Below are 13,453 nucleotides of genomic sequence, written 5' to 3' on the forward strand. Positions count from 1 at the left end.
TCTGTTTTTTTTCTCGGAAAATGGAAGCGACACGTGTCTTAAATACCCGACCGGTCTGTATTGTTTTAAAAGCCATGGTGGCCTAGCGGTTTGACCTATCGCCGCTCAAGCAGAGGTCCGTGGGTTCAAACCCCGCCTGCACCTCTGAGTTTTTCGAAATTCATGTGCGAAATTTACCACGAGCTTTACGGTAAGGAAAACATCGTGAGGAAACCTGCACAAACCTGCGAAGCAATTCAATGGTGTGTGTGAAGTTCCCAATCCGCAGTGGGCCCGCGTAGGAACTATGGCCCAAGCCCTCTCATTCCGAGAGGGGGCCTGTGCCCAGCAGTGGGACGTAAATAGGCTGGGATGATGATGATGATATGTGTATTGTGTAAGTGTGAACTTCCACTATTTCTGACTTTTAAACTCACTCTGTCGGTTCCTAACTGAACGCTTTTCTAACCCACTCAAAATTTGACTGGTATAGATCCCTTTAAGACATTTTACCAGTGGGGTTAAGGCGTCTATGGCGTGACTACTGAATACAAAGTTCAGATGAAAACCATTACATTCAGTTATACTAACACAATAATCCGGATAACTTTTAAGACACCATTGTATATAAAAAACATAACTTTTTAATAGCAGTTAAAAATACTGTTTAAAAATATCTAAAAGGAAAAGATAACACCACTTACACTTTGAAAAACCTCCCCCATGCTTTAATTGAGTCGCCCCACAAGAAACACCCTCCCTTTCAGGTTTCGATAATAAAAAAGCGAAAACTGCAAAGCTGGAATGTAACAAGACTGTAGAGCGCAGTGACCGAGCAGAATCGACCCCTGTTCTCGACCTAAATCATGAAAATAATGGACACTGGAGTAAGCGATCACGCCGCAAATAACTTACACACAATCGAATTAATTAATCATGGAAGTGAGTTCCAGTGAAGTTAAAAAACTTGTTGGAAGTTACGGAGGAAGTTTTAAGGAGAAGCTAACGAGGAATGGGTCCGCAGATGAAAGTTCAGCCTCCAGCCGTCTCCGAGCGAGGAGCGCGCACCAGACAAGAATAGCTGCAATTTAAAAGTCCATTAGAATTCGAACATAGCGGCGACGCGGTAATTAAAATCTTAGTAAGGGTCGCGGAATTGAAAATGTCGATTTCATAAACAGTCGGCTGAAGCTTTATGTTGACACTATTGCTCGTCCGGGAGTTCGGCTACGGAAAAGTGCGCGGGAAGTTTTTAGTTGCTTTCGAAAGTTTGATGAAAAGTTCACTTAATCAGTTGCTCTGATTTTTACTCTACTGAAATTAAATCAAAAATTTAGTTTTTTCTTTAGTACAACCTACAAGCTTTCAGCCTGAATGTAAATTTTAACGATTTTGATTCAACACTGTACTTGCATCATCATCAGTTTAATCAGTAGATACTTCTAAGTCAAACTCTACGTGTAAGGTTAGACCTTAATAAACATACCAATAAATTAATAAACAAAAATAAATAAATAAAAACTTGTGACAATCGGGCTTCAACTAGTTCAGTACAGTGGTAATATTTTTCTGTGCTTTATCTTTAGTTGTTTAATCTTCGAACGTGTCTTTAATCTTATACTTTTCATTATTCACATTATCAACACATTGTCAAAATAAATATTGGTGCAAACATTTGCTGTGAACGACACATAATAATAAAATGCTCGTCACAAATGGCTGAATCAAAGATATCAACAATCTCATTGTCTGTAAGGACGAACGTAGTTGGAGTACAAAACATTTTATGCTCTGCATATAAACGAGGTATTGGAAATTCGCGTTAGCGTGGAATCTTATTTACCATAAACTGTCAAACGAGAGTGGCAGAAGTTGCCAGCCGTGTTTACGAGCTATAAAGTAAATCGAGTCAGCGCCAGCCGTGTGTAATATATGAACTTATTTCGTCTGTTGATTGATTCGTTGCCCTGTCTGTTGGCGTTACCTTTTCCTGATACTACATTTTACTCGCTCGCCTCGTGCATCGTATACCTACGTGGTATCTCTTAGCAGTATGTGTGCATCGTCTTGTGTCTCGCATGGCACCCGATGGCAACAAGTTTGTGTTACTTACAAATTTAATGAATAATGTTTTTCCATCGTATTTTGTCGGAAAAGTGGCGTGCATTGGGTCAATTCTAGGGTAGGCCCCAATTCACCCAATGCAAGTCTATGGTTTCAGTAAACTTCAGTAGGCTAGTTGAGAAAGCAAGCTAAACAGGACCTTTTCCGACAAAATACAAAGACAAAACATTTTTCACTACATACACTATCGAAGTAGAGTTCCGTTCATCATGAAGTCCTTTGAGTCGTGCCCAAAAAACCACTCCCAATGCGAGCGCGGCGAAAGGTGAGGCAAGGCGCAAGATGAGTCTCGAATGCTCGTAGAGAACACACACACTTTTCGTGACTTGCTCGTCATTAGCACGCGAGTGTGAATGAGCTATGAATATAAGCTATAGCCTCATTATTTTGTTAATTGTCGAATCGATCTCAAGTGTTTGGTTAAAATGGGGTTTATAGCAATTAGGCGCAAGTTTTTTTTTATTCGACTGGATGGAAAACGAGCAAGTGGATCTCCCGGTGGTAAGAGATCACCACCGCCCATAGACACCTGCAACACCAGGGGGATTGCAGATGCGTTGTCAACCTAGAGGCCTAAGATGGGATACCTCAAGTGCCAGTAATTTCACCGGCTGTCTTGCTCTCCACGCCGAAACACAACAGTGCAAGCACTGCTGCTTCCCGGCAGGATTAGCGAGCAAGATGGTGGTAGCAATCCGGGCGGACCTTGCACAAGGTCCTACCACCTGCAAAAGTGTGATCGATGTAATTAAAATAATAAAATCGTAGATTTGTTAATTGTAGTCCTAGTAAGATATTATGGACGGCCTGACCTACGTATTAAAATAACGTGATTTTGATTACGAAGTATATAAATCACTATTTAAAGTAGCACGGAGTTGCAGAAGTAAAAATAATGCCGTAGAGAAAGAGAACAAATCGCATTAGGTACGAAGAAAATAAGAAACATGCATGATCGAATTTACGTAGGCCGAAAATATGAGTATGAACTGAATGCACAGATATTTGATTTGTTCAAGTTTATTCAGGTGCTCTTTCAAAGCATGGGGATTACAATCGTCAGCAAAACATTCTAGTTATTATTTGGCAATACAGTCTAATATCGTGAAACTACGGCTGGTTTTGTAGCGCCAATCAAAATTGCAAATTTGTGCAACATATGGCTTCGTTAACTACGCAAATTCCGAAAACAGCAGGATTTATATCGGCCCTATATGGAAACGTTTTAAAACACATAAAGTTCAAAAAGAGTAATGGACGAAAATACATAACGGTCATTCGACATTATTTATAATGTTTTTTGATGAAAAAATAATTTTATAAAAAATCCTGTTAACTCTGAGAAAAATTGCTGTATTTTAAATGAACTTTATTTTGTCCGTTATACTTTTAAAATTTGGCGCATACTCTTCTTATACTAAAAAAAAGTTATGGGAAATAACATTGCAGTAGGGATAAACTTAAAGTCAACCATGCGTAGATAGGAGTCGAAAGCGCGCAACGATTACTTAAGTATATTCGAAAAATTATGTACCTATCTATACCCATTTATTTTCCAACGATTCACTTGGTAATTTTTTCAGACAGACAAAATATCACTTTTCTTAAGTACAACAAGTTTATGAGTTTATATGGAAAAACGGGTTAATAATCTAACCAGATCAATCTTTTATTTTTGATATTTTAAGATTGCCTGTGCATTAATTAGCGTTCGCTACTACGGGTAATAATAACAATAAATGTGTTTATTTACTTGGCGTATGATACCCTACGCTTGGGAAAATGCTTCCCGCCTCTATTCTCACTTTGTCTCTTTTGGAAAATGCTCGTAGTTGAAACAGGATGTAATTTTGGTCCCGCTGGATCGCGGCCTATCATTTCGATCTATTTTCACCATGTGTAAATTATACGTGATAAATAACGCAATTAATTTTATGCAACGTTGTTTTTTCTAGCAATAAACCCCCTTAACGACTTAATACAACATGCGGTGGTCAGTTTATGTCGCTGTTTATAATGAATAATGATCAATAAAATCCAGCCGAACGCGGCCGCGAGTAGGTAGGTACTCAAAGTGCGTTAATAGGCCCGAATCGCGGGTTATTATTCTTTGAAAAACTTATCTTTATATTTAGTTTTTTTTTAAATATGGACTATATCACTATATAGGCTATATTTATAAAAGAGACACTCCTCATTGTAAAGTTATTAAAAAAACCGGCCAAGTACGAGTTGGAATTGCGAACAAGGTTTCTTACAATTTGCAGGCATGTCGAAAATAAAATAGCCATATCTATAAAAAGCCCTGCTTCAAAGTATAATATACGCAGTAGGATAATTTCATATTGATTGTGTAAATATATATATATATATATATATATATATTATTTGTTGTTGTAGAAGAAAAGAAGAAGAAGAAAAGAAAGAAAGAAACGGACAGTGTAGAGGCATTAATAGAGTTTCGTTTGTCACCCATCGGGTATTTTATTCGGGTCCTCATCTCGTGATATATTTTTAAACATTTTGGCCACATTAGCTACAACTAACCGTTAGACGAGTAGACTGAAATCACGGTTGTTTAGCCCTGCGATATGGAACTATGTGCAGTGTTCTCTTGACATTGATTTTGTAATTCACTCTACCACACCAACACATTGGTTTTTTATTCGTCGTTTTTTATTAAGTTAAAAAACGACGTTTTTTAATAGTTTTTTAATGCCAATAATTTTTATACGTACCTATAAAAGCCAAGTCGACGACAAACGAATATAATTTTACGTATTCAGTGTCATACAAAAAGTTACAACTCATTTTGAGTCACTGTTGAATGTAGTAATTGGTTATAATAATAATAACCCAGAACCCCATAAATTGAATAAAGTCTAAGCTGGTCCCTCGACAACACAGTAAACGCAAACCCGCAGGCATTACCTACTTTCTTATAGCGGCAATAACACTCACGTTTGATCTCAGTATATTTGGCCCCCTTTACATGAAATAATATTTAGCAAAATGGACTCACTAAGGGGACCGTAATTAATTAAATTAAGTTTGGAATACGCTAGGAACAAAGTTCGGTGGCTACTTGTTAATAGTATGGGGAGATGATCCCTCGCCAGACCTTTCCCTTGGTCCCTGGAGAACCAGGGCTGGCGTGCGCATGCTAATAGCCAATCATATTCTGTTTACATTCCATCGCCGAGTATGAATAATTTGTTATTGTCTCTGCAAACAGTGCGTTGCGTCACGGTCAGTATTGTCTGCTGGATTAATTTGCGTCCGTTACACTTGGGACCTCCAAAAGGGCGCAAGTTACCACACAGCCGATGTAGTTACACCCTTTTACTGGTAAAGGAGGGTGCTGTCAGCACGCAACCGGGGCCGGGTCAATGGCAGAATGGCGCAGGACGATTGTTAAAAATGTATAGAAATTTAAATCCAATTTTGGATGCCTTTATTATAATCGCCGGCAGTTAAACGCTTACTGTCATATTTTTATTATGAATATTATGAAACAATTTTTCGCTATTTTACAAGCTTTTATTCAACTTGCAACGTTTGTAGGTAGATGTGGATAACATGTGGTTTCAAAAATGAAGTGAAATGGTGGTCCGGTCATGGTCGTCACCGCATGTTGAAAATTTTCAATAGGAAATTTTGTACGGTTATGAAGTATGGATGATAATACAAGTACAGTCAATCAAAAAGCTTGTTTTCAATTTTTTAACAAAAACTGATATTATTCTATCGCGTTTACAGGCAGTTTATTTTAACGAGCACGATCGTGTGGGAGTCTCCTGTTAACTTTAAGTACTCATATATTTAATTGCTACGCTAAGGAGAGCTGATACTATTATTATGGCTGAGGAAGGTTAGTATTATCCATTTGTGAGTTCTCGACAATGAGAATAGCACAAAGCATCGTCTCCGTGGGCGATAATATATGTTCAAGTATTTAATGAAACGCAATTATAGATAGAGCTATCATTTATTTACAATTCATTTCCATTGCTAAGAACTTTAAGGTAAGCTTAACACGGATTAGAACATCGGTTCACGCGGCTTTATTTCTAGAACGTTTTAAAAGCTTAAGGATGGTTTGGATTTAAAGATGCTTAAGTACTTTTATATTCGACCTATCCAAATATCTCGTTAATATTAATATTTCGGTTATAAAACATAAGGCATAAAATGGAAATTGAATTGAAATAATATATTCTTCAAATGTAGATATTCCTCAGTTGATGGAAACATACAATCGCCCATACGTCCGATACGTCTTTCACAGATAATAGGTCACCAAAAACGCGTTGAAATATCTTCAGTCGTTTATTTTAATTATAGAATATATCATTCATTTGCTCTACCAACTATCATCATTTTTGTTTCGTCGGGATTCAATAAGGGTTCGAACTTTAGCCTATCGGTTTTGTGTAGGTATTTGCATCAGCGTGTCGATACATGCTTAGAATAGGTTGGACTAACGTGTCTAATGCCATTCAAAGAGTTAGATAAATATCAAACAAATAAGATTCTTGTGTAACTCCTCATTTTCAGGTTCTGTAAAACTAGAAATTCAGGCTGAAGTGAACGCAGGAGACTTTGTGGCCTGTCACCAACCCGATGAACATAGTCACCGTCTAATTTGCGTCAAGATCCCTACGACGGAATGCGCTCGCCAAGTGGCCCATAATATTTAGACCAGTAGAGAAGGACCCGTAGGAAGGAAGGAAGATGTAGGCAGCCAAGCACCCCTTTTTCCTCGTAGTGCCACCAACTTGTTCCACCAGTGGTACGAGAAGGAATACGGACGACCACTTGTGATCAAAAATGTCTGACTTAGAAGAAATAACATAGAGCAGCGAAGTGCTCTCGGCCAATTTATGATAAATTGAAAAATGAAGTAACTGCAATGAATTTTACGATCCAAGTTGTGTGGTTATAAAAGATAACAATATAGATTATACCTAACGTCATATCTTCAATTGGATCATTGGAATGTCTCCCCGAAAGCAGATGTCTTTATCATAATAATAATAAAATATACAATCCATCCATATTCATACTAATATTATAAATGCGAAAGTGTGTTTGTGTGTTTGTCCGTCTTTCACGCCGTAACGGAGCGACGGATCGACGTGATTTTTGGCGTACAGATAGTTTATGGGCCCGAGAGTGACATAGGCTACTTTTTATCCCGGAAAAATGCACAGTTCCCGAGGGAACAGCGTGCGATAACCGAATACCACGAAAAAAATCCGTGGTGGCCTAGTGGTTAGACCTATCGCCTCTCAAACAGAGGGTCGTGGGTTCAAACCCCGGCTCGCATCTCTGAGTTTTTCCAAATTCATGTGCGGAATTACATTTGAAATTTACCACGAGCTTTGCGGTGAAGGAAAACATCGTGAGGAAACCTGCACAAACCTGCGAAGCAAATCAGTGGTGCGTGTGAAGTTCCCAATTCGCACTGGGCCCGCGTGGGAACTATAGCCCAAGCCCTCTTGTTCTGAGAGGAGGCCTGTGCCCAGCAGTGGGACGTATATAGGCTGGGATGATGATGATGATGATGAATGAAATGATAATGATTCGATTATGACATGTATTGATTATGATTTTTAATTTTAATTTTTAACTGTATGGGTTTAAAAAAATGCCTTAATAAAGAAAATTATTATTATTATTATTATATTATAACAAATAACTGTGCTGGTGCATCTTTTTTGAGGATACGTGATATACTCGTATATGTACTCATACTGACAGAATATACCGTTTCTCCACGTTATGTAACTTAAAATTAATTATGTGTTTGATATTGTTATATACAAATAAATGTTAATTATTGCATTAAGTATTATTAAAGCACATAATAATAAGTAAATAAATTGGAAAGCATTTCCTGAGGTTTTATATAAGTAAATATAAATCTTACTCCAACAAAACAACAAAGCCTGTACGACTTGCTTAGTTCAGACCAGAGCTTGGTCGCAATCAATTTTGGTCGGACAATATTGGATTTTAATTAACTGTATCGTAGCCAGGAGCTTCGACTAATCGATGATCCAACGTTGTCATCGGTTTTCGCGGTCGCTATTACATTTATTACTGTCGACCGACTCACTTTCCGAACGAGTTGTGGTAAATGAATTTGTGTAATGAATGTATTGTTGGGTTCAAGATTTGACGATGGTTGATTAGTGCAAGTGGGTTGAGTATTTGACGTGTAGAGCTACTTATCATATCATGTATTTATACTACTTTAAGTAAGTAGTTGGGAATCTAAACTGTTAATTTTTGATTTGAAGAAATACTAGCTTGTAATTTATTGAATCAGGCGTTACTTTACGGAGGTCCATATTAACTAAAGTAGTTCCTAAAAACAATTACTTTGCGTCGCAGGTGAGCTTAGTACTAGCTTGTGCCCACGACTTCGCGAGCTTCGTCCACATAAAATAAATATCTGTATGAAAAGGTAGCATCTGTGTTAATTAGTGATAGAGTTTTTTTAAACTGTTTTCCAAATTCATCTAGTCTTTTTTACGTAAAAGAGTTAGTTTGTAAAACCTTACTTGCCAACCTCGTATCACAAATAACTATTTTATCATTAAGGGTAAACAAAATGTATGTACATCGGGATGAGCGAGTCTTCCTGACACAGATGTACAAACTCCTCTAGGAGGCCTCCACATTATACTGTAAAATGTTTACTTTAAATGAATAAAGATTATTATTATTATTATTTTAAACGTAAAAAAGTATATATTTTTTCACTTGCAAAGTTCCGCTTTTGTGATATTGGTAGGATCTATTTAACTTTTTCTAAAGTTAACGTTCCTTTAACGGGGCAGACTATTTGTGTCGAAAGTACAATAACGCAGGCACATTTTGAATAATCCAACTGTTTGCCATTTCTAATTAGCGTCTGCGGAACCATTAAAATTAACGATTTAATTAGAAATTCCATTTTAAAATTTACTCGTTCCCGATTATCCTCGGGGGCAATAGCGACCCTATTAATCAATTATAAATCCTTTAACAGTAAACTAATACAGCAAAACGGTTCATTTATTAGTGCGTGGGTATATAGTTTTACTGCCACTAAAATAGATCACTAAACAGTCCTATAGTCAATAAGTATAGATAATTACTCCAGTGTAATTGGGTCCCATTTAAATCGACTTAAAAACGGAGGTGGTTCCTAATTTGACTGTTGTGTATTAAAGCTTTTTTAAATTTGTAACTTTCCGTTCCGAGTTTGAGGTTCACTTGATATTGGGTACAAAATTTGACTGATCCAATCCAATCCATTTTAACATAGTTTTACCGGAAGTTCATCATCATTATCATCATATCAGCCATAGGACGTCCACTGTTGGACATAGGCCTCCCCCATAGACCTCCAGTTGTCTCGGTTAGTAGCGGCTTGCATCCACCGTGAACCCGCGACTTTAACCAGGTCGTCCGTCCATCTCGTCTGTGGACGTCCTACGCTACGCTTGCCGATCCACGGTCTCTACTTTCCAGCGAACATCTGTTCTCCGTACTATATGGCCTGCCCAATGCCACTTCAACGAGCTAATTCACTTGGCTATGTCGGTGACCCTTGTTCTTCTACGTATCTCTTTATTTCTGATTCGATCCCGTAGAAAAACACCAAGCATAGCTCTCTCCATAGCTCGCTAAGCAACTCTGAGCCTATTTATAAGACCGGAAGTTGGTTAGTAAAAATTAACTTCTTATTTGTAGGTTGGTTTAAATTCTGATTTAAACATAATTTCCCACAGCTTAATTACAGGGGCGTATCCTTACCTAATCGTCAGAATAGATGAATGACTAATCTAGATACATACATACACTATCGACTGCAGTAAGATGACTGCTGACGATAGTGTTTTTGGTTACTGGCTGCCGCTAGATTAATCAAATCAACAATAATTGTACCTACTGGAGGCTGCCGACGAAATCAATTCTGTCTTCTGATAAGAGTTAACATTATTTTCCAAAGTCGTCAGTCAAACTGACCGCTATGAAACGCATGTTTCGACATTCTATCAGCATATACCTATTTGTTTATCGATTTTTATAAAAAAAAAACTTTCGCAAAAACACGGAACGTTGTATGGAAATAGAGTTATGGGAAATAAAACGATGGCAGTCGATCGTGCACAGCCAATAAAATAAAACCGGTATGTCCATACGAGTTTGACGGCAAAACTGAAATATTGTTAAACTTGCAAAACGTTCGAATGGCTGGTGTTGAAGATATAATTCATATGTAGCGATGTTTTTTAGCTTTTTACACAGCCGACTTAATTTATTTTAAGTTTAAAATGGCATACTTTCGATAAACTGCTTCAGAGACGAACGTAAAATCTGTTACTATCAATTATTTTAATTTATTTTAATGTTTAATTAACTCGGTATTTGACCATTTTTATTAACTACTAGCCGTTACCCACGACTCCGTTCGCGCAAAATTCGTTTATCGCTATCCCGCGGGAACTAAGCAATTTTCCGGGATAAAAACTATTCTATTTCCTCCTCCGGGATTCAAACTATCTGTATACCGAATTTCATCTAAATTGGTTTAGTAGTTTGAACGTGATGAAGTAACAAACAAACAAACAGACTTACAAACTTTCGCATTTATAATATTAGTGGGATATTAAATCAAAGCTTGTCAATGCGTGTTGTCAAACGGAAAAACCGTTTTTAAGTCATATTTATATCTACTTACCTAACAAAGATATGACGTCACATGCAAGTAGCGCCATATATACCTACTGCATAAAGAAAAGTATTTGAGAAAGGGACAGATATATAGAATAATATATATAATTCAAAATATCACTAAAAATAAAATTTTAAGCGAAAATATTTTTTTCTTCGCTAAACATTGGCTGTATATCTCTATTTTCATAAATAATATCTACAATGTGGCAATTTTAGGGCTAATAAGGCAGTTAAATTTGAATTTGATTCGATTATATTACCTTATTAAGACAGTTTAGACAGTCGGAAGCAAGAATGTTTTATGTTTTTCCGATACACTTGCTCTATTGATTTTATGTGGTACAGCACAGCATAGCAGATGATGAGGTATGCTTATCCTTTCTAATATTATAAATAATGAGATAGTGAGTATGTATATTTGCTTGTTACGTTTTCGCGCTTAAATTACTCAATCGATCGTGATAAAACTCAGTTTCACTGCATAATTCTCGTGAGCGCGCGATAAACTAATCATTCATAGACGAATTCGCGGGCAACAACTAGTATTATCAATTTCCAATACTCTGTACTTAGGTACAAGTCAACGCACGTAAAAAGAGCTCTGGGTGGCTAGTGGAGGGGATACGTTTGCGCATCTGTCAACTAACAAGCCAATGGCTCCTACGCCCCCTCCCGCGGGCCCGACTGCTCCGCCGCCAATTTGGTCCGTATTTCACTCACTGCGCAGGTATATGGCCAGGAGCTCTTTTTACGTGCGTTTATTTGTATCTGGAATTTTAAATCAGCAATGCTTTTGTTGAACATCATTACATCAGGTAGGTACACACACACAACACGTTACAGTGCATGACTTAGGCATGTACTTCATAAAATTACTTCATAGAACATGTTGCTGCCCTTTGCAGGTAGAATGACATTTTATGTAAGAAGTAGGTAACAGTAAAGACGGGTTACTTTTAGACGAAAACTCTATCTCAAAAAAAGACAAAACATCCAACATGTTAACACTTCAAGAAGCGCGAGCAAGACTTTAAAATAAAGAAGCATCGAATACACCTACAACTGATTTTATATTCAAGTCGTAAAAAGAACATTGTGACAAAAATCCTACGGGAGAGGTGATGTTCGATCACATAAAAATGATTTTACGGTTTTATCAAAACGACGAGAATCGAAGACTTGTTTATGAATGAAATCTTCTTATGTGTGTAAATATGGAAACATTTTAGGCTTACCGAGACATTTTGTGCTCGATGTGGCTCGGTAGTAATAATTGACAAATGTTATAGCTTTGACTATGATCTGTTAAGCCTAGTACTCCGTAGTAAGCATGTGCTTTTATACGGTAATATCATTTTATGTTGCTTCTTTACAAAACCTATTGAGTTTTTACTACCGTAACAAAACTTTTAAAGGCAGGAAACCTAAGTTTTTTTATTACCTATGTAAATGAAGCTGGTATGCTACATATATGCTGGTAGGTATTTTTAATTTAAGATGCGTGCTCAAACTCCCCTTGCTTGTAGTTGTAATAATGTCCGTATAGATCAATTAAACCTAATTAATTTTGTGCAGGGACTAGACTTGGGCGAATTGAATATTATAGTTATGTTATTTTTAGGTTAGTTTTCACTTCAATTGTACCATTACAATAATACGTTTGTTTAAATAAGTTATATCAACATTTATGATTCAAATGAACAAAAGGACGTAAGTTCCAATATCAGTTCCCTTCATTGTTATATGGAAGAAAGGCCTTTCTTAAGTTTTTTTTAACCTATATTTGGTTGTTATTAAAGCTATCAAATCAGGTTTGAATGGTTTTAGTTTTTAGGGTTAAAACAAATACTTACCTACAATTTATTCAGCTAAAAGTATGGTCTACAACCAAATTTTTCCTGAAAACAAAGTTAAAAAGCTGCAATTTCATTGCCATTTCAACCATTACAAAGTTTTGCATTTTAACTTCAGCATAAATAATGCTACGAATACCTTAATAATTTCAAAGTTTCGTTGTTCGGGCGGTTAATAAATATATGAGTGGACGGGTACCTAAGTAAAGCAAATGTTGACTGGCTGCGATTCAGATAGGTCTTCCATTGCAGAATAAAACTGATATCAAAAAATCGCTACCAACAAAGCCATTAAAAACTTGGCATTTTCATCGCGGTCTAATCATTGTAAAGTGTTGTAGCCCGACGTTTTGCTTTTTTAACTCCAACACTCATATGTGGGTACAATGCAGGTACTGCACGCAAGCAATCGAAATTGCAAATTTTGTGCAGGGGCCGCTTCGGTTCGTTAGCGACTTGTGTTTACGCGTTACCAACAACTAGGGTTGTCGACCACTAATTGCTGGCGGTTTATTTTATACATTACTTGATTTGAAGCCAATTTGTTACGCAAACGCTACTGTTGATAAAGCCTGTAATATATAGGCTTTAATTAGGTATACTTATTACGTTGTAGGTATCAATACTAATTCTCTAGACCAGGAGTTTACAAATTGTGCTGCGTGACGCCCCGGGGCGTCACAGCACTGTTATATGGCCGTCGCGAAACGGTACACTTAGGTTGACTATATATATGTGTGTGTGTGTGTGTGTGTGTGTGTGTG

The sequence above is a fragment of the Choristoneura fumiferana genome, chromosome 18, assembly GCF_025370935.1.
Source record: "Choristoneura fumiferana chromosome 18, NRCan_CFum_1, whole genome shotgun sequence".
Classification (NCBI taxonomy): domain Eukaryota; kingdom Metazoa; phylum Arthropoda; class Insecta; order Lepidoptera; family Tortricidae; genus Choristoneura; species Choristoneura fumiferana.